Below are 21,776 nucleotides of genomic sequence, written 5' to 3'. Positions count from 1 at the left end.
ATTCAGCAAAAGGGTGATGTGTTAGTGTATTATGCATAGGTAGTCTAAAATGCCCTTCTAATAACTATCCTAGTACTTACATAATGCTTACTATTTGTCAGACACTGCCCTAAAACCCTTATATGAATTTGTTTAATCCTCACAAGAATTGATATCAGTCCCATTTTATAGATGAGAAAACTGAGGCTGAGAGTTTGAGGGACTTCCCTAAACTCACACAGTTGATAAATGGCAGAGCTGGGATTTGAAGCTAGGCAGTCCAGCTCTAGAGTCAGTGCTCTTTTTTTAAATTTTTTTTTTTTAACGTTTATTTATTTTTGAGACAGAGAGAGACAGAGCATGAACGGGGGAGGGGCAGAGAGAGAGGGAGACACAGAATCGGAAACAGGTTCCAGGCTCTGAGCCATCAGCCCAGAGCCGGATGCGGGGCTCGAACTCACGGACCGCGAGATCGTGACCTGAGCTGAAGTCGGACGCTTAACCGACTGCGCCACCCAGGTGCCCCTAGAGTCAGTGCTCTTAAACACTATTCTGTACACTCAAATTCTACTTGTGAATTTCCTCAGTCCCCCAGCCTAGAGTGATGGCTTTTTGTCTGAACTCCTAACTAGTATAATAGGGAGAATAAGTTAGTAATTACTTAAGTCTTTGCTGTTTTGTATTCTTCAGTCCTGTTTATGTACTAAAAATTCCTTTGACTGTGAGATTATTACATGCTAAAATAGAGATTTTGGAAAATGGAAACATCAAAGAAGAAAATAAAATACACCTGGAGGGGCGCCTGGATCGCTAAGTTGGTTAAGTCTCCGACTTCAGCTCAGGTCATGATCTCACGGTTTGTGAGTTCGAGCCCCACGTCAGGCTCTGTGCTGACAGCTCAGAACCTGGAGCCTGCTTTGGATTCTGTCTCTCTCTCTCTCTCTCTCTCTCTCTCTCTCTCTCTCTCTCTCTCTGAACTTCCCCTGCTCGTGCTCTCTGTCTCTCAAAAATAAATAAATGTTAAAATATATATATGCCCAGAGATAACTGTTCTTCACATGGTGTCTGTCCTCTTTGTCTTACTTATAAATATTATACATATATACCTGATAATACAGAGCATTTATATACATTGTATACAATTATGGCCATGCCATGTATATAATTTTGTATCCTGTTTTTCTTAACATTATATGTATTTGCCTATGTCATTAAGTATTATTCTAAATCAACCTTATAATGAGTGCAATTTAATTGTTTATGTAATTTGTCTATAGTGGACCTACAGTTTACACCCAGGTCTTAAATGACTAATAAATATTTCTATAATTAAACAGGCCATAGATCCTAGCTTTAAAGAGGACTTCTGGTATATTAGCACAATTGCCTTTCAGAGATTGTACCACTTTATTATGTCATCATCATGGGAAACTCCAGGTGTTTAAGTGCTTGTTGACCACTCATTCACTGTTCCTGTTGACCAATAACATTTTGATGAGTCATCCCCAATGTGATAGATGATCTAGGGCAAGGGTCATGACTCACACTGCACCAAACCCAAGGCACATGATGTTGCATGAGTAGTTACTTGGTTGATTTTTCAGTAGAGATGTGATGGGCTCTGTAGAACTCTAGGACTTAGGAACTGGAGGAGACTGTACAAACTGTTTAACCCATGTTGTGAAGATGAAGAAAGTGAGACGCAGAGAGGTTAAGCAACACGTTCATAGAACCGGTTCAGAGCAATATGAGTCTTGATCTGGTTTTGAAACTCATTGATTTTTCATTTTGTCACACTGTGTCTCATTTACCTTAATTATTCATCTACATCTGTCCGTCTGGCTTCCCAGACATAGCTGACCAAATTTGGAGGTACTGCTTAGAACAAAATAATCAATGTTTGCAACTCTTTGGGGCTCAGGTAAAAGGGTTCAGGTTAACCTAATCGGACAGTCCAGCTTTGGCACTATTCAATCCTTCCTTTCCCCACTTAGAGCTTCCCAGGTGCCAATGTTTAACTCTGATAAAATGGAAGAAGTGTGAAGATGAGGAAGATGAGGACTTGAGCAATGACCTGTCCCTGACGGGCAGAGAGAGGCCTCCGACTCTGTGAAGTTCTTTAGTGCTTTGTGCTTGGAAACAGGTTTCCTTAGGAGTGTGGGCTTCACTGGTACCTGCAATGTCTGGCCGTGTGGCTTTCTCTTCTGCTGTGGTTTGAGGAAAGCTGTGGTATGGAGCTAGTCCACGGAAGCTGACTCAGTCTGACTAAACCTTGCCCTGGAAACTGGTTCTTAGAACCATCATTTTATTTTATTTTTATTTTTGTAAAAAGTTTCTTTATTTATTTTTGAGATAAGAGTTGGGGTGGGGTACAGAGAGGAAAAGAAAGAGAATCCCAAATAGGCTCTGTACTGTTAGCACTGAGCCCGATGCAGGGCTTGAACCCACAAACTGTGAGATGGTGACCTCACAGTTGGTCACCAAAACCAGGAGTTGGACACTCAGCTGACTGAGCCACCCAGTTGCCCCCTTAGAACCATAATTTTAATGCAGCTTTGCTCTTCAGGCTCAGAAGTATGTAAGTCCTCACTGTTCTCACTCTTTTTGCCTTTATCTTAAGAGCTTTTGGTTTTCCAGGAAGGTCTAGGTAGCACGGATTAGTATTTCTGTATATCAGTATTGTGGGATGAGACGTAAATGCATTGAGTTTTTCCAGTTCAAATGTTTTTTTGATATTGTGATGATTAAGGCATAGAAAGGTTAGTAGCGTCAAGGTTGGAAACACACATTAAATTCATATCTCTCCTTTACTGCCAATAAGGTTGACTAAAATTACCAAGGCAAGATACTTCCTCACTTTTCTTAGTCTCAGAATAACCTACCTTTATCACCCTACCCTTTTTTTTTTTTTTAAAAATTTTTTTTTCAACGTTTATTTATTTTTGGGACAGAGAGAGACAGAGCATGAACGGGGGAGGGGCAGAGAGAGAGGGAGACACAGAATCGGAAACAGGCTCCAGGCTCTGAGCCATCAGCCCAGAGCCTGACGCGGGGCTCGAACCCACGGACCGCGAGATCGTGACCTGGCTGAAGTCGGACGCTTAACCGACTGCGCCACCCAGGCGCCCCAATCACCCTACCCTTAAACAGAGAGCATAGGATGTTATTAATTGATTACAAGAACTGTCTTGATGGATTAAAATTTCCTGTAAAAATAATTAAAAAAAAAAAGAAAAACCTGCTTTGAAAAGCCTCTGGTCTTTGGGGAAAGGTGAATGCCTAAACCCTATTTAATATGCTTTTGGAGGAGAAGTTTAGAAAAGGCAATTTTTAAAGATAATTATGTCCATTCCTCTCTCAGGAACATATTATGGTTGTTTAAACATCATGGAAATGATAGGTAAAACTGGGCTTAAGTTTTTGGCCTGACAACCCTGTTTCCCTTTCTTTTACTTAGTCATTCATTAATTCACTCAACAAATATTAGTGAAGGGCCTCTTATGTGCATTGTGTAAGGTGTAAAAGGAGACTTTAATGGTGGGGGGTGGGCAGGGGAGAAGCAAGCCTAGCTAAGAGTCTCTTCTAAAAGAGGGTTGGGAGGTCATATGGGAGGAGGAGCTTACATGGGTACTCATTGGAAGAACTATGATCTTTTTGAACTTTTAAGCCAGCCCACAAGCCCTTAGTGGGGATTTAACTTCCTCCTCACCATGGCAACTGGATCATCCACATCCTTCACTTTGAAAGGAGCCAGTTCAGTCTAAGATGCTTCAGTCCCTCGTTTGCATATCATTCCGGCCAACCCCAGTCAACCTAATTTCAGTTCCTGTTTTGTATACTGTACCTCAATGAAAACTACACTCCTAACTTTTCGCCTTTATAACTCTGTCCCTCTTTGTCTTCCTTGGAACACGATTCAGTGTGTCCCACGAATTGCAATTCTAATCACCCAAATAAATGCTCGCTTAAAAAAATTTTTCTTGGTGAATTCTTTCCTGGTCAACAAAGGCATTGGGTTTGATAACAGCAGTGAACAAAATACATATCTTGCTTTCATAGGGTTTATCATCTTGTGGGGCAAAATGTCCAGTCTTTCTGGGAAGACTTCCCAATGGTAGAGACATGCAAGCCAAGACCTGAGCAGTGAGAAGATGTCCTAGTCATCTAGGACTGAAGAATATGCCTACTATGAAAAGATCTGGAACTGTGGGGATGTGCATAAAAGAAGGAGGACCATGAACATATTCAGGCGTAGGGACAGAGCCTTCATCTCAATAACAGAAACTGTTTGCTGTTATTTTAGAGCCTAAACTTTGTTTCTCTGGTGGCCAGGTTCATGGCCAGAGGGAAACGCAACGTCTCAGGCTACCACTGCGAAGACGTTCTTTTTGATCCCCACTTCATCGGATTCAGCAGCTCCAGCGACTCCTGCCTTGACACTTGTTCCCTTTGTTGGAAAACTACACGGTGATTCTTCCTGTAGATGGGCAGTTTTGATTGGAACGCGTCATTGCTACTCAGAAACCGGGAGAAAATAATTGTGATGTGCTTCTGTGCAGTCGTGCCATTAATTGGCCTTATCTTGTCCCCTGCAGGGTTGTCGTAAAGGAATACAGGCCATCAGCTGCATTCTACCTTGTGTGACAAGTGGCGGAAGTATCTGCAGCGGTGGTGCTGGAACTACATTACAAAGAGGGTCTCTGTGGAGCAGGCCACACACTCACAGAGAGCTCCGAGATCAGCTGGTCCATGTTCTTTGAACTTTCTTAAATGCTTTTTTCCCCCCAACAAAATCCTCTTTGGATATCTAGGTTATAAGTCTGAGAAAAGCAATGAATTGACACCTGGGAGAGACTTCATGGTCATTATTTTTTGAATGTCTAAGCACTGATTCTTCCCGAAGCTCTTGGATTCTGCCAGGCACATGCTGAAAAAGAGCTAATCATACCGGCTCATTTATATTAGTGCTTGCAACGAGAGAGACACTGTGGAGCACATACTTGTAGTGTCACATTTATTGTCCCTAGCAGCCCTATGATGTTGACATCATATGGTCCTCACTGTTTTACACATGAGGTATTAGGCTCAGTGACCTTTAGTGACCCGCCTAAGGTCACATGGCTAGAAAGTGATGGGAGTTGGCCTTGAACCTGGGTCTCCCTGACTTACCAGCCAGTGTCCTTAATTGCCAATCTAGTGGGACATCAGCACTAGATGTCAAAGGATGTTGTCATGACTTCGTGAGGTCACATCTGTGGTCAGGATCAGGACCCAGTAATTTTGACCCCTAGTCCAGTGTTCTTCGTGCTGTACCATAGTGACAGCTGCTTTGGAACTATCAGAGTGATATCTCATAGATCAGCTAGTTTCCTAGGAGAACAGTTACCTTAAGCAAAACGTAGTGACGCATGTCCTTCTTTTCATAAAGCAAAAGAATAGTGTTTTTTTGTTTTTTTGAAAAGGAGATGAGCATGTGTTGGAGAGGAGAAGCCCCTTCCTCCTCTCACCTACCTTATTGTCTTGTCTGTAACCAGACAAGTCAAAAAATCTTTGAAAAGGGTTTATTTTTGAAAGAAAAAGTTAGTAGGTGGGTTAATTTATTTGTCTTGTTCTCCAGGTTGTTTGTATGTATGTATTTATTCATTTATAAATGTTTACTTTTGAGATGGAGTGAACATGCGGGGGGACAGCAGCAGAGAGAGAGGGGGACACAGGATCTGAAGCGGGCTCTGTGCCGACAGCAGAGAACCCGATATGGGGCTTGAACTCTCGAATGCTGAGATCATGACCTGGCCCAAACCAAGAGTCAGGTGCTTAACCGACCGAGCTACCCAGTTGCCCTGATATTTATTTATTTTAAATGAACTCAAATCACCTACCAGTCTAACATGAGGGACAAATATTTTTTAAATGGTAATGTAAGCACATAGAGTAAAAGCTACTTTTGTGTTAATTCTTAAGACTGGTTAGGACTGAATATTGGGAAATATGGATTGAGTTTATTGAAGCAGCCTTAGTGTTGTTTTTTGTTGGTTTGCCTGCAAAGTTATGTTCTTTCTGTTTGAAGACTTTTAACATTTCAAAAAATTTTTGTTGTTCAAAGAAATAGGATTTTCTTTCTTTCAAAGTAATCTTTAATAGCTGTGGATATGTATGTAGCTTCTTGTGATTGACTGATAGTGCTTGTTGTAGGCCGTCTGGGATGCAGACTCTGAGATGGTTAGGTTAGGCTGTGTTCTTTGAATCAACACCTGTGGGGAGAGAAGGAAGCAGGACTAGGCAGAGAGAGATGATGGACTGCCACGAAGTCTCCACAAAGGCCTGGGCTGTCCTGAATTGGGGTGAGGTGGTCCCAGTGTTCCTTAGTCCAGGCATGGGTGTGGCTGCCTTCAAGGAGAAGGAGTAATATTGGGTAAAATGGCTGTCTTCAGCAGAGGGCAATTTCTAGAGAAAGCTGACAGCCAGGAACACTCGTAGCAGCTGGGAGAATAAATCTCTTGGCCCTGGAGGGGCTGTGTGGATGTCGCAGCAGCCGGTACAGTGCCGTCAGCTCTTGAAATTCAGTAGAAGGGTAGCAGAAGGTGGAGAGGAGGTTATTAGATAATCTTTGTGTGGTGGATATGGGTTTAAGGTAAGTGGATAGTTGTAGAAGATGCCATCTGTTAACAAATCCAGTCTTACCCTGTGTGTGTGTGTGTGTGTGTGTGTGTGTGTGTGTGTGTGTGTGTGTGAAGAGAGTTTGAGGTATAGCCCCATAAAAATAGAACCACTTTTTTTGGTATAGAATTTACCTAATTTATTGCGTGATTTATTCTAGTATTAAATTCCAAATCTGGCTAAGTCACGGATTTTTACTTTTTTTTTTTTTTTTTTCAACGTTTATTTATTTTTTTGGGACAGAGAGAGACAGAGCATGAACGGGGGAGGGGCAGAGAGAGAGGGAGACACAGAATCGGAAACAGGCTCCAGGCTCTGAGCCATCAGCCCAGAGCCTGACGCGGGGCTCGAACTCGCGGACCGCGAGATCGTGACCTGGCTGAAGTTGGACGCTTAACCGACTGCGCCACCCAGGCGCCCCATGTCACGGATTTTTAAATTGCTCACACAGGAATGTGCTTGTATTATAATTATCTGAAGAAAAGCCTGGAACCATGCTGCATGGAGAAGATGAGCATGGCCTATAGAAATTTTATGTAACCAGGAGCCAGATTGCAGAATCTGATCCACAGGGGGGATTTTTTTTTTTTATTTATTTTTTTTATTTAAAAAAAAAATTTTTTTTTTTCAACGTTTATTTATTTTTGGGACAGAGAGAGACAGAGCATGAACAGGGGAGGGGCAGAGAGAGAGGGAGACACAGAATCAGAAACAGGCTCCAGGCTCTGAGCCATCAGCCCAGAGCCTGACGCGGGGCTCCAACTCCCGGACCGCGAGATCGTGACCTGGCTGAAGTCGGACGCTTAACCGACTGCGCCACCCAGGCGCCCCATGGGGGGGGGGGGATTTAATATAAGGATTAATGACCTGAATTTTTATTTAAAATATTGCATGGTTTTATATTTCATTAACAATTTTACAAAACACATGTAGTTACATCTTAATTTGCTAATTTAAATTATATACAAAAAATTGCAGTAGATACACAACTAAACTTATGAGCCGTTCCTCATATTGATCAGTATTTGTCATATGAAGAAATAAACACAAAAGTGTTTTGAGTCAGCATTTTGGGTAATTAATTCATCTTTCTATAAAAAAAATTTTTTTTTAAATCTTTATTCTTGAGAGAGAGAAAGAGAGAGAGAACAGACAGGAGGAACAGAGAGAGAGGGAGACACAGAATCTGAAGCCGGCTCCAGGCTCTGAGCTGTCAGCACAGAGTCTGATGCGGGGCTCGAACTTACAAACCACGAATTCATGACCTGGGCTGAAGTTGGACACTTAACTGTCTGAGCCACGCAGGCGCCCCGTTTTGTTAATCTTTCTAACATGCGTTGGAATTACAAACCAGTTGGATTTCATTTGCATAGCTACTCCTGGTATAAGCAGGGAAATGCAACAGCATATCCAGTAGCTGAAACCCCTGATTTTCTAAACTGAGTGCTAGGTTGTGGCAGTAGCAACAACTGGTTGACTAATGGTTGTAGTTTCTTCCAGCCATTATTTTGCCTATTCCCAAACTTTTAATCTGTCTACGAGTTGGATTTGTAATGGGTACGAGCTCCATGACACCGTTCTCTTGACATTATAGTAAAACAAATAACAAATGGAGACATTTCATTAAGACCTAGAATGTAGAGAATCACGTCATATTTTTATCAACACACTTCTCACTTGGTCAGGTGAATTGCTGCCCTGTGTCACTCTCAGATACATTCCCATACAAACATGGTATCGGTGAAAGAACCCCTCTTTGGTGAAGCCATTCCTACTCCCTTGCTTGACCACTGCTGCAATGGACTCCCCTTCTCTCTCACCAGTCTCCCAGCTTGTCCGGTCTCTTTGCCTCTGCTTGTTGTTAGCCTTGCGACCATTCATCTTTCCTTTAGCTTCAGTTCCTTCAACTATAAAATGGGTATGATAGCCCCTACCTCATTGAATGGTTGTGAAAATTACACAGACGGTTTAATGTGGTACCTAGCACAGGGTACACTGACTCCCATAAATGGCAGCCCTTACTTCTGGTTATTACTGTTACTTGCCCAGGTAAACCTCTCCCCGGTGTGAGTTCCTTTTTCCCCGAGGCCTCAGACTAAATCTTATTTCCGTGCTCCACACTGTGCATCTTGGGCAGTTGGATGAGTGCTTTGTAAATCACCCATGAATAACATAAATTGTGATCCCTACCCCCAAGGAGACCAGAGTCTGGTTCCGAAATAACTAGAACACAAAGTAGAAAGTACATTGCCATAGGGAGATGTAATTAAGAGGTTTAGAGAAGAAAGAGATTAATAGGGTAAATTTAAGGCAGGCACTTAGTAGGTGTTCAGCATAATGTTTTTGATCCTGGCAGCCAGAGGTTTGGGGATGCTAGAAATTTTTGCAGGATTATAGTGGACATGTTATGTTTCTGCTTTGAATTCTACCCTCCTCAACTTGCAATGACAGCTTGTTCTTTGAACTTTACATGTGACAGGGGTGGGGAGGGTGCTTCTTTTTTAGCCCAAGCAGGTGGAATTAGATCTGAGAGCATCTGTTAAACGCATCCAGGTCCTTTTGACACTTTTGCTACCATTTACCGAATACATCTACCATAATTTACACTGCGTGTGCTGTTACGCTGAGCACATGCTTATTTCATATGCTTGGTTGCAGTGTGTAGACAATATGAGCATTTTTTTTATTTTTAAAAATTTTCATTATATTGTTATTCTGTTTAATGACTTTGAAAAGATTCGAGAGAGAGAGAGAGAGAGAGAGAGCAGAATTAATTATTTTTTAATCACGTTTTTTGGCTAGCATGCTCTGCTTTGTGATCCTCCTCCCTTCTCCCCACCCCCCCCCCCCCCGCCCCCACCCAATCACATAAGCTAGATTTAGGGGAGAAATCACAGGAGGATCTGTTCAGACAGTTACTTGTTTGATTCCCCCAGAGGCACTGGCTCTTAGATCTTCTACCAATGTAGCTCTTCTGATCTTTTATTCTGTAAGGTGTTTGTGTCTCTGTATGATGGATGTTTCACTGACCCAAGTAAATGGAAGAAAATTTTCTCCAGCCTTTAAATGTATTGCTTTCCTTGTTCTTTCAAAAACACACTTTTCTTGGGTAAGAACATTTTAGAGGCATTTGGCATCAAATCAACAGAATTGTGGCCTTTAATGGAATTTGAAACACCGAGAGGTGGTTTGATTGGTAAGAATCCATTTGTTGTTGTTGTTGTTCTGTTTCCTTCTCCTTGGCTACACCCCTTTCACACAATAAACAGCTCTCCTCCTCTTCCTCCCCTTATTTTTTGAAACAAGAGTATCTGATTTCATTGAGTTTTGTACTTTGGCTTTTATTGTCACTTTCCTTTTTCCCTTGAAGGGGAAGAAAAACTCAACTTGTGTACAGAGTAAATTAAATTATGAGGAAAATAGTCCACGGAGTTAAACAAGATGAACTGAGGTTTTGGAACTGAATCTAAGCATTGCCATGATGTTGCAGATAGTCTAAACTATGATTCAGAAACATATTAGTCATTTTGATATACTGTTGATTTGGCTAATTACCCTGAAGGCTGGCTGGCAGACTGAATTGCCCAAGTCACCTAGTAATTTCGATCAAATCAACGAGTAATTATAGTTTTGTGCAGGCAACAAATATAGAATACTGATTATGTTAGACTGAAGAAGATGTTATTGTGATATAATCATATAAAATACTTAATTCTAGCATTATAGCAGTCTTTACCTTTTTTGCACTCAGTGCTTAAATTCTCAGCACATGACAGACAAAGATTGTGGCAACTTTTTGGAGAAAATCGTTTTATTCTCTCAATAAACCATACTTATAAGTAAGTACTTATATTTTAAACATACATTAATTATAATGAGCATGTGTTTGGAAACCCTTAGAACTAGATATGGTCAGGTTTAAAGCTCGAAATTCTCTTAGATTTCGCATGGAAAGAACCTAGAAATGAACAGTTTGTATGCTAGAGCCCAAAGTTTTTGCTACTAAGTTCACTATCAGTTCATTAGATCAATACTAATATTAGCACAATCAGGCCCACCTGAAATCCAGATTAAATTTGTTTGATTCCCATTCCGTTGTCCTCTTTTTTCTCACGTTGGGGAAATCCTTCTCCAGAGTATGGTGTTTATTACCGAATTTGTAACTGGCAATGTTTATATGCTATTTTCGTGGGCATAAATTTAAAATATTTTAGAAACAGAGCCATGTTTACTGACTGGAATAAATCTGTCTTTAATTTTACTCCAGTTGTCTCTTGGATGGTTTACCTACATTCCTTTTCTATGAAAGCAGGAAATGTAACTTACTTGGAATTAGCACAGATTTGCTATGTAGTTAATGTTTGTGAGGCTCCTCCTTGTGAGTTATTCTGAAGCAAGCTCCTATGTTGTGTAGTAACTTCACCCACCTTATATGTCCTTGACCTACCACTCCCCTGCCCCCAAAAAATCAGAGAAAGAGAACAATAATTTCAAAGTTTCAGATATTTTGAGTTTGTTCTTGGGGAATTGTAGATGTGCTCCTGCTATCTTCTTGCTTGGTCCTAACTTCCACCTGCCTCTCCTGGTGTGAAATATGTCCGTGTGCTGAAAGCCATTCCTGCATTTGACCGTACATGTCATGTTTGGTACAACCGACCCCAAATGCCTACTGCCTTCTTGGGATACTCTAGCCATTTTGCCAGCTTCATGAGACAAAGTATGTTGATTTCCAGCAAGGGCTTTGCTAAGGGGTGTCGGTAGTAGTTTTGAGTGTTTGCATGTATTGCCTTAGGCATGGACATTAGAATCTACAGAGAAGCTGCAATTCCATTCCAGTGGTATTGAGTCAGATCGTCAATCTTTGGTAATTCTGCAGGGTTTAGAATGTAAGCGAATTATTATGCATATGTATGTTAATATTATATAAAATTATCCTTCCACAAAAAGGAACTCTTTTGCTTCCATACCTACTTCACAGCTCCTTTGATTTTAGAAGTTAATTAGCTCTCAAGTGCAGGATGCTTTGAGGGGGAAGTAGGAACTCTTGTCTACTCTTTTTGCTCATCGTTTTCCACCTGAAACACTAACTCCAGGGAGAAATAGTGCCAATTGCAACATTTATCTCAAGCAAAATTTAATTTAAAATACCGTCTTTGATTTTTCTTTTCTTGCTTTCACTTTCTCTTTCTTTCCCCTCTGTACAGAAGACATTGATACACACATGTTAATTTAGTGGAGAAGAGTTTTAATTAAACAAGTATGGATAGCCTGAAACCATTCAAGGCTGTGCCAGTCACTGTAGAGGCAAGTGTAGATGAATTGAAGCAGAATATGGGAGAGCTGTGATCTACCCAGTTGCTTCTGGAGGCTTATAGATAAATTAATGCCTTCCTCCCCATGAGGACAGCCTCTCAGCAGGTCTGCTAGGGGGCTGGCAGCCATCCAGTCAATAAGCCATCCTTGCTGCAACAGTGGAACTGCTTAATACGAGTCGCTTCAGCTTTGCTTTTATTTCTTGGAAAGGCATCACAGTCAGCCTAAATTCTGGACCCCCCAAGCAGAAATTAGAGCCTCTATTACCCTTTGTTAATTGCAAATTACATATGGCTTTTGTACTGTAGCATCTCTGAAAAGGCAGCAAGTAATGATTAGTGTTTCCATCTGTGTGCAGAACTAGACTTGTGTGTGTGTGTGCGTGCACCGTGTGTGCATCTCTGTGCGCAGGGAGAGTGAGAGAGCATGTACCTCTCATTGAGGGAAAGCACTGCTTTGTTTGGAGGTAACAGATCTCTTACCAAGTTCTATTCTCGACTTCCACAGGATGGTTCTTGTGGCAAAATGGAGGCTTCAGTGTAGTGAGATCTGCTGTTAATGAGTGCAATATTTAAAAAAAAATTTTTTTTTAACGTTTATTTATTTTTGAGACAGAGAGAGACAGAGCATGAACGGGGGAGGGGCAGAGAGAGAGGGAGACACAGAATCGGAAACAATGAGTGCAATATTTTTAAACAAGAAAGTTTAAGAAATGTATTTGTAGGTGCATAATATTCAGTTTCAATGGCAAATGTTAGTTTGGAAGAATGGGGTTTGTACAAGTAGAAAAAAATCCTATTAAAAAAGACAACACTTAAAAAGTTTTAGTGCAGGGAGCCTGGGTGGCTCAGTCAGTTAAGCGTCCGACTTCGGCTCAGGTCATGATCTCGCGGTCCGTGAGTTCGAGCCCTGCGTTGGGCTCTGTGCTGACAGCTCAGAGCCTGGAGACTGTTTCAGATTCTGTGTCTCCCTCTCTCTCTGCCCCTCCCCTATTCACGCTCTGTCTCTCTCTGTCTCAAAAATAAATAAACGTTAAAAAAAATAAAAAGTTTTAGTGCATGGTGGTGAAATCGCTCAACTATAACAACTACAGTAAACTGTAATGCTGGACGATTTTTAAAATAAGAGGGGCGCCTGGGTGGCGCAGTCGGTTGAGCGTCCGACTTCAGCCAGGTCACGATCTCGCGGTCCGTGAGTTCGAGCCCCGCGTCGGGCTCTGGGCTGATGGCTCAGAGCCTGGAGCCTGTTTCCGATTCTGTGTCTCCCTCTCTCTCTGCCCCTCCCCCGTTCATGCTCTGTCTCTCTCTGTCTCAAAAATAAATAAACGTTGAAAAAAAATTAAAAAAAAATAAAATAAGAGAAATCTTCATAGTGAGCTGTGACTGATGTATTTTTTTTTTGATTTTTTACTTTTACTTTGACGGATTTTGTTTTGTCTTAAAAAGAGGTCCTTAAAAAATTATTGAGAACCATGGAGAACACAGGATTCCTCCAACGACGTTTGGAGAACCAGTGATCTAGACTGACAAAAATTTTGGCAAGACATTAACTCTCTAAATTCCCAGAGCTATGAACCCCATAGGGAAAGGTAAACTACATAAATTTTAACTAAGTATTATTACACAATAATTTAAAAATAAGTATTAGAAAAGTGGTCCTTAACAGTTAGACTGCCACTCTTCTGAATTCTTTGCACTTTTTTTTAATGTTTATTTTTGAGACAGAGACAGAGCATGAGCAGGGGTGGGGCGTAGAGAGAGGTAGACACAGAATCCGAAACAGGCTCCAGACTGTGAGCTGTCAGCACAGAGCCAGACACGGGGCTCAAACTCATGAACCGTGAGATCGTGACCTGAGCTAAAGTCAGACCCTTAACCGTCTGAGCCACCCAGGTGCCCTGAATTCTTTACACCTTCTTAACATTTTTTTTCCATCCATATTTAGTCTGTTGGACTTTGTTTTCCCTTTGTGTGTCTTCTCTTGAATATTTTCTCAAACATCTTGTGGTCCTTATAATTGATTCAAACAGCATACTGTAGGGGCGCCTGGGTGGCTCAGTCGGTTGGATGTCGAACTCTTGATTTCAGCCTGGGTCATGATCCCAGGGTCATGGGATTGAGCCCTGCATTGGGCTCCGTGCTGAGCATGTAGCCTGCTGAGGAGTCTCTCTCTCTCTCTCTCTCTCTCTCTCTCTCTCTCTCTCTGCCCCTCTCCCCAACTTGGGCATGCTTGCTCCCCTCTCTCTAAAAAAACCAAAACAAAACAAAAACAAAACAAAACTGAAAACAAATGGCATATTCTATTAAGATTCTCTTTTATCCCTGTTCACACCATCAGGCGTTTTCTGCACAGGCACTTTTCCTTTCCTGTTGAGATGAAGAGACATCAGGTCTATTGGAATTGCTATGCTAAGCTGGACTTGGGTACTGCTGTTTTGGATGTTCATTTGCTTTTATTTTATAAACTTTTTTTAAAGTTTATTTTTTTGAGGGAAAGAGCATGAGGGGGAAGGGGTAAAGGGAGAGAAGGAGAGAGAGGGAGAGAGGGAGAGAGAATATTCCAAGCAGGCTCCATGCTGTCAGTGCAAAGCTTGATGTGGGGCTTAAACTCATGACCCATGAAATCGTGACCTGAGCCAAAATCAAGAGTGGGACACCGACTGAGCCACCCAGGTGCCCCTGCTTTTATTTTAAATTAAAAAATGTTTTCTCTAAGTAGTACATGACCATGGTACCAAATGCAAAAAGTGAAGAAAGGTACACAGTGAAAAAAGGTCTCCCTGCCTCCTCTGTCCCCAGCCACCTGATGTCCTTCTGCAGAGGTAGCCACTTTGCTAACCTTTTTGGGTATCTTCACAGATGGTCTGTGCATTTTCAGGCATATAGAGTAACACATTGCTTTTTTTCTTACACAAACGATGGTGTCGTGTATTTGATGTTCTGTACATATCCTGGCAGCCTTTCCGATATCGGTACATTCAGAGCTACCTACTTTAAAAAAAAAAATTGTAACATAGTTTCCATTATATAGAAGTGCCCAACTGGGGCACCTGTCAGCTGTGCTGACAGCTCAGAGCCTGGAGCCTGCTTCGGATTCTGTGTCTCCCCTCTCTCCTCCCCTCCCATGCTCGTGCTCTGTCTCTCTCTGTCTCTCAATAATAAATAAACGTAAAAAAAAATAAATAAATAAAAAAAGAAGTGTCCAACTTATGTAACCAGACCACTGCTGGGGGATATTGAGGATCTTTCCAGTTGTTTACTATCTAAACAGTGCTACAAAGGCTATCACTGTAGTTAGAGAGGTGCTAGTGGTTAAGAGGACGTGTCTGGCTCAGATCCCAGGATATCTGCATGACTTTGATTAGGCCACTTCCTTTACCTCTCTGTAATTTCCTTACCTGTGAAAAAAGGGGAGTATAGCCCATGGGACTGTTGAGAAGATTTAATGTTGTAATATATTTCAAATAGTCCTGGCACAGACACATGCTCCGTGTGTGACAACTCTTACTATTCAGTCTGCCATTTTGCAAGATGAAAGGGTCTTCATAGGATAAATGCACAGAAATCGTTTTGCTGATCAAATTTAATTTTGAAGACTATTGCCAAATCATCAACTGGTAGAAGACCAGTTGATGTTCTCACCTGAGGTGTGGGAGGTGAGCTCATTTTTAGTTCTCATAAATTGCCTCTGGATGTGTGTGTAAATCTGGACCGTGATTGTATGTTCCTGAGGCCCATTTAAGTAGTTGCTCAAGAGGGAAAGATTTCAAGTTAAAAATTTCTGACCCGTGAAATTTTTCAGTGCTTCTAGAAGATCTTACTTTTTTACTTTTATCATCATGACATCTTATCTTAATAATAAACTGATCATGGCAATAATAAATGTGTGAGTGGTAAACTACTTTAAACCAGTGGGCTTTTATTATGTACTTCTAGAATTCTTTACCTACTCATAGATGAGAAAATGTAGTCTATTAAATCTTCATACCATTTGTTAGAGGGATTATTATATTTACATGTAAGGAAGCTTTACATAATTTTTTTGTAATGTTTATTCATTTTTGAGAGAGAGAGAGGGAGAGACAGAGCATGAGCCGGAGAGGTGCAGAGAGAGAGGGAGACGCAGAATCTGAAGCAGGCTCCAGGCTCTGAGCTGTCAGCACAGAGCCCGACGCAGGGCTCTAACTCAGGAACTGTGAGATCATGACCTGAACCGAAGTCAGACGCTTTAACCGACTGAGCCACCGAGGCGCCCCCATAATTTTTATGTTCATAAAAAATGAATGTAAAATTAGAACTTGATAGTGTTAGGTTACCACATAAGCTACTAGTATTGCACCTGCTTGAAGGTAAGACAGCAGTCTCGATTAGCTCAAGCACCAGTGGTTTACTCCATTTCTGTCATGTTTAGAGTACACAAAAGGCACCCAACTCTGTGGCCCGTTTCACAGACTGGTGAAGAAGAGTGCTTTGTTCTAATCAGCGTAGGATCATGTTCTCGGAGACGAGCAAATTGTTGACTTCTAAGCCTTTGCCAACACTGTAATAAATGCTAATCACTTTGTACCTCTGACGCCTCACCTTGCAGTGTTTTGGGTAAGAGTGGAAGCGCTTAGCCAGCCATGAAATTGGCAGGACACCAAGGCCTGACCTGATTATTATTCAAGAGTGTGGTTACTCATGGGCTGAAACCAGCCCCACGCTGCTGCAGCAGAACTTTTAGTTACAGTTAAAGTCACAAAAATTCTACAAGTCTCTCCAGTAATACCTTTAGTACTGGAACTGGCTGTTAGCCTCTGTTTTGGGACTCTTCATGGCTTTACCATGAATGCATCTTTAAAGTGGCTTTTAAACTTTTTTCAAACGGGAGCAATTCATTGACGCTTTTTTAGAATTGGCTGAAAACTGTAGCTGCCTCTCTTCAGAGAAGGATGCCCGCAATTTATGAGATTCCTGGATATGCATGGGATTTTATTGGTACTTCACTCATTGGATTTAGTATGTCTTATGCCGTGCATGGATGAAGGACATTTTTTGAAAAGAGGGCTTTTCATGTTGTTATTTCAAAAGGTAATCATCACATCACCTTGGTTCTACTATGGATTGCGTATCTGAAAATTTTCACTGAAAGCACTTGAAAAACTGCTGGGAGGGAACTAATTTTGAATGATACAGCTATAAAGGTAGGTGTAGACTCAACAGCACAATTCCCAAAGTACCTGTTTTTCCCTAGAAAGTGCCCAAAAAAACGTGTTGGTCAAAAACTTTTTTTTCCAAGAACATTTCTTGAGAAGAACTTCATTAGTATGAGAGGGTCCTTAGATTCAGAGCGTTTACCCCAAATCTCTGTTTTAGAATATTACCCCATAGAAGTTTTTGGTTCATCTTGTTTCTGCATTTACCTCAGTTTTGTGGCATAAATCTTACCTGAGTTATCCCTTGATAGCTTTCAACAAAATAGTGGTGTGAAAGGGCGGTGCATACTACCAAAATTGTAGTGGTGAACTGGTTTGTTGGGGAGACTCCCCAAGAATGGTTTAGTTTTCATGTTTCAACAAGTCAGTCCATGTGTGCAAGAAACTTTTCTGTTCAGTCACCAGTGAGCTGATGTCTCGACACTTTGTATAATTTTCAAAAACTATAATTTTTACATTCTAAATCCTTACCAGTAGTGGGTTAGTTTCTTAAATAGCCTTAAAAATTAAGTCCCCAAACAAATTTCAGGTATGAATATGAATATTAATTTTAATTTTCCTTCTCCATTCTACTTATCAATCAGTCACATGGCACTTGGGTATGACCTCGGTGGCAGCCCATTCTAGTGAAATTAAAATGTAAACCATGGAATTCTTGCAAGAAGTTATTGACAGTTTTCTGCAATCTAGTTACTATTTTGAAGTATGCATTTATCAAAGCCTGAAACTATGTGGAATCTACGTACCGAGAGAATTTTCCTTGTGCACACTCTGTTAATGGGCGGTTTACAACTTGGTGGGACAAAACAAGATTCTGCTTTACTGAATAATGGACAGTAATCAGTGAATGAGCCAGAGTCAAAAAACTATGGCAGGTTGAGGGAGGCTAAGGACAAGGTCCAGGAGACTCAGGGCCTATTGGATGCTTGCTTTATTTTCTACAGTCTAGCATTGCTATGTGATATGACAGCCAGAGAGAAAAGGAAACTGGGCCAGAGGATTACAGCACAGGGAGGATTAGGGTTTAATAGGATTTTATTAGGCTCTAAGTAGAGGTTGTCTGAGGTAGTTTAACCCAAAATGAATCCCCCCCCCCCCAACTGCTATTACTGATAATTGAGGGCACAAGTTTTCTCTCTCTTCAGGTGTTCCCAGGATTTGAAGAATCTTCACCCCTAGATGGAATTTTACACGATAAGCACATTTATAGTAATAGACTTTTTATGTATTCAGTAGCAGCCAATTCAGGGCATTCCAAAGTGCATTCTAAAACAATGAGTTTTTCTATTGGCAATTGCTTAGGAAAAAACCCAAACAAACTGAATTATATTAGAGATGGCTGATTCCTGTGCTTTGGGTTCTTTTTTTTTTTTTTTTAATGTTTTATTTATTTTTGAGACAGGGAGAGACAGAGCATGAACAGGGGAGGGTCAGAGAGAGGGAGACACAGAATCTGAAACAGGCTACAGGCTCTGAGCTGTCAGCACAGAGCGCGACGCGGGGCCTGAACTCACGGACCGCGAGATCATGACCTGAGCCGAAGTCGGCCGCTTAACCGACTGAGCCACCCAGGCACCCCTGCTTTGGGTTCTTTAAGTGAACTAGGCTTTAATTGTTGTTTGTTTGTTTGTTTAATATACCTCCTTTTCTTTTTTTTTTTCTTTTTTCTTTTTTTTTTGAGAGAGTGTGTACGTGCAAGCATGAGTTGGGGAGAGGGGTAGAGGGAGAGGAAGACAGAGGGAATCTTAAGCAGGCTCTATCAGCATAGAGCCCAAAGCAGGGCTCCATCCCATGATCCTGAGATCATGACCTGAGCTGAAATCAAGAGTTGCACACTCAACCGATTGAGCCACTCAAGCTCCCTGAAATATGCTTTTAATTGTTAAAAAGAGTACAGATAGAATCCATGTATAACTAGAAATCTTACAAAGATTTTTATATTATGGCCATTATTCTGCTCCTAAGCTATCTTCTTACCCCTCCCCCATTAGTAAAACGGTGGAATAAAGTACAGAAAATAATGACTTTTGAGCTGGGAGAGACCTAAGAAATAACCATGTAATTCTAGTAACTCATCTAAATCAGGTTCCAAACCAAGAGCCCTGTTTTTTTACTCAAGGTCTCACAGCTGGTTAGAGTCCTGGAGTCATCTCCCAGTTCAGAGCTCAAGTCTCCAAGTGGTGACTTGACATTTTCTGACCTCCACACGTGGAAGACTGAACTAAAAACTCTTAGCCCTATCCTTTGTTACCACTTTAAATCCACCTAATCTTTCTAAGCATTTCCACAAGCCAACCAGAGAAATATGAGGAGGGAAGAAGGAGAAATGGGAAGGAAGCCTGTCATGCCTTTTCATCAAGTTCAAGAGATTGCTTCTAATTTGGCGACTCACTGTGGAAAAACTCAGTGTGGCTTTTCTTTAAGTCTAGGCCTCTCCTACCCGTGTTCTTGACCTTGCCTTTCCTCTGCTCTTGTTGCTATACCAAAATCCTTTATATATATATATATATATATATATATATATATATATATATATATACACACACACATACACACACACACACACACACACACATACACACACACACACATATAAATATGTATATAAATATACATATATATTTAAATTCTCTATGTTCATTGGTTCCTTCCCATTAGGCCTGCAAATATGATCATTTTTTCCTTAATAAAAATGTTCCCTTGGCCTTGTTTCCCCTTAAGGTGACCATCATTTCTTTTCCTTAAGGAATTTTTTATAATACATTGTTAGAAGATATTATATTTAAATAGATAAAAGAAGGATGGTATGAGTGGTATGAGATCATATATCATTAAATGACAAAATGTTTACTTTGTAATTTCAGTCTTATAGTGAAAGAGGGGTATATGAAAATAGAGTCATTTGTTGTTCAGGGGGAAAGTGATTTTCACACATTTATAGCTTTCCTCAGTATTAAACTTTTCAGAGGAGCCTGAAATTAGATAAGGATGTCTGTCTATTTGGGAATGAGGCTGAAGGAATTTTTGCAGTGGCAAGAGGTATAATCTAGTAACTAAGAATCTAAGCCTTTATGATCTGATGGTATATTTTATAATTCTGTGGTACAGAAGCATATGCATGTACTTTTTTTCATAACCAAATAAAAGATATAATGTACTTTCTAAAAAGAGCAAATAAGAATACATATAATTCTTATGTCAGTTATCTCTATCCCCAACAGTGATTTAATAGCATTTTTCTTTCCTTACTGATGAAAAATGTTTTTACATATAGTATTAATGAGATATATAAATTTGACTGTTCAGTAATTTTGGAAATAATAAAGTCAGTTCTGTCTGCAGTATAGAATCTGTGCTGGCTTATCAGATGCTATACATGTATTTTGGTAGCTCCTCCCCCCCACCCCATGCCAAAAAACTCAACAGCCACACCACAAAACCACATGCAACCACTGTCGGAAAGAGTCCTTTGGGTATTTTTCAGTGTTGGTGGTTCATTTGAAGAAAGAAAAAAGTCACTCTGAATGGTTTATAGAGCTGTCTCTCAGGCATGAAATTCGAGTTGAAGAGCGTGTGGGTATTTGCAGGGAGAACAGGCTGAATATGTGGCCAGAGTGTTCCTCTAAACAGTCCCAGCACCTATAGGTCAGGCTACAGAGAGTAGAGGGCAAGAACGGGGAGAAAGGTCCAACAATGCCGTACTTATGACTTGAGCACATGTTCCGGTGGCTGCAGCCTCTTTTACCTGCTCCTGGCTTTTTGCTTAGTTTTGTCCTTCTCTGTTCTTCACTTGGGACTTTCGGCTGTGCTCTGAGAGTTAAATAAAAAGCCTGGAATGGAAAAAATGCAAAAGGGAAAAAAAGTGAAGCCTGAGAACAGGCAGATGCGGGAATATATTGAAAACCTTGGCATTTGAGGAAATATGCCTTTATACATCTCTCATAAATATGGAGTCCTCTCTTTCAGTTTTCTATTGCCCTGGGAACGAGCTAGTGCTTTAATACTCTTAACATGGCAATGAGAGACAGACAGACAGACAGACGAAGGAAATATCCAGCTTTCTTGTCTCGGATGTGTTGGAAGTATTTTCATTTATAGAATCTTCTGGCAGTTTCTCCTTCTTAAACATGGCTTGCTTGACTTGCCTGATACCCACCCCCCCCTTGTTCTCCCAAGCTTACCCGTTATTGTGGTTTCTGTATTTATGACAAATTTAGAATCTTCTGTATTTATGACACATTTAGCCTTAAAAATACGATTGGTTAAGCATCGTCCAAGCGAGATGCACTTTTCTTAGAGAAGATACAGCTTCCTTTGGGAATAGGGCCATGGATTAAAGCCAGGAGAAAGGAGAATATAGATTTCTAGAAAGAACAGTGGACTGGGAATCAAGAGACTTACCTTTGATTTCCATCAAAACTAACCTGTGGGGCACCTGGGTGACTCAGTGGGTTGAGCGTTTGACTCTTGATTTTGGCTCAGGTTATGATCCCAGGGTTGTGGGATGGAGCCCAGAGTCGGGCTCAGTCCCAGAGTGGAGCCTACTTAGGATTCTTTCTCTGCCCCTCTCCCCTGGCGCTCTCGCTCGCTCTCTCTCTCTCTCTCTCTCTCTCAAATAAAATAAAGTAAAATT

General features: G+C 41.0%; 1 protein-coding gene across 4 annotated transcripts in view; it reads left to right on the top strand.

The window, feature by feature from the left end:
• FHIP1A (FHF complex subunit HOOK interacting protein 1A) overlaps positions 1-21,776 on the top strand; it is a 259,379-nt gene that overhangs the window by 131,383 nt on the left and 106,220 nt on the right. For 2 of the 4 annotated variants that reach the window (XM_047857314.1, XM_047857316.1), the window contains one exon: positions 4,575-4,840. The exons of 1 other annotated variant lie outside the window; for it this stretch is intronic. The gene's annotated coding sequence lies outside the window, so the exon portion shown is untranslated. The remainder of the gene's footprint in view (positions 1-4,574; positions 4,841-21,776) is intronic. One more of the 4 variants, XM_047857317.1, reaches the window with a different exon arrangement.

Source organism: Prionailurus viverrinus, chromosome B1 (assembly GCF_022837055.1).
Source record: "Prionailurus viverrinus isolate Anna chromosome B1, UM_Priviv_1.0, whole genome shotgun sequence".
NCBI lineage: Eukaryota > Metazoa > Chordata > Mammalia > Carnivora > Felidae > Prionailurus > Prionailurus viverrinus.
The sequence above is the reverse complement of the archived record's forward strand: the minus strand, read 5'-3'. Positions and strand labels throughout refer to the sequence as shown.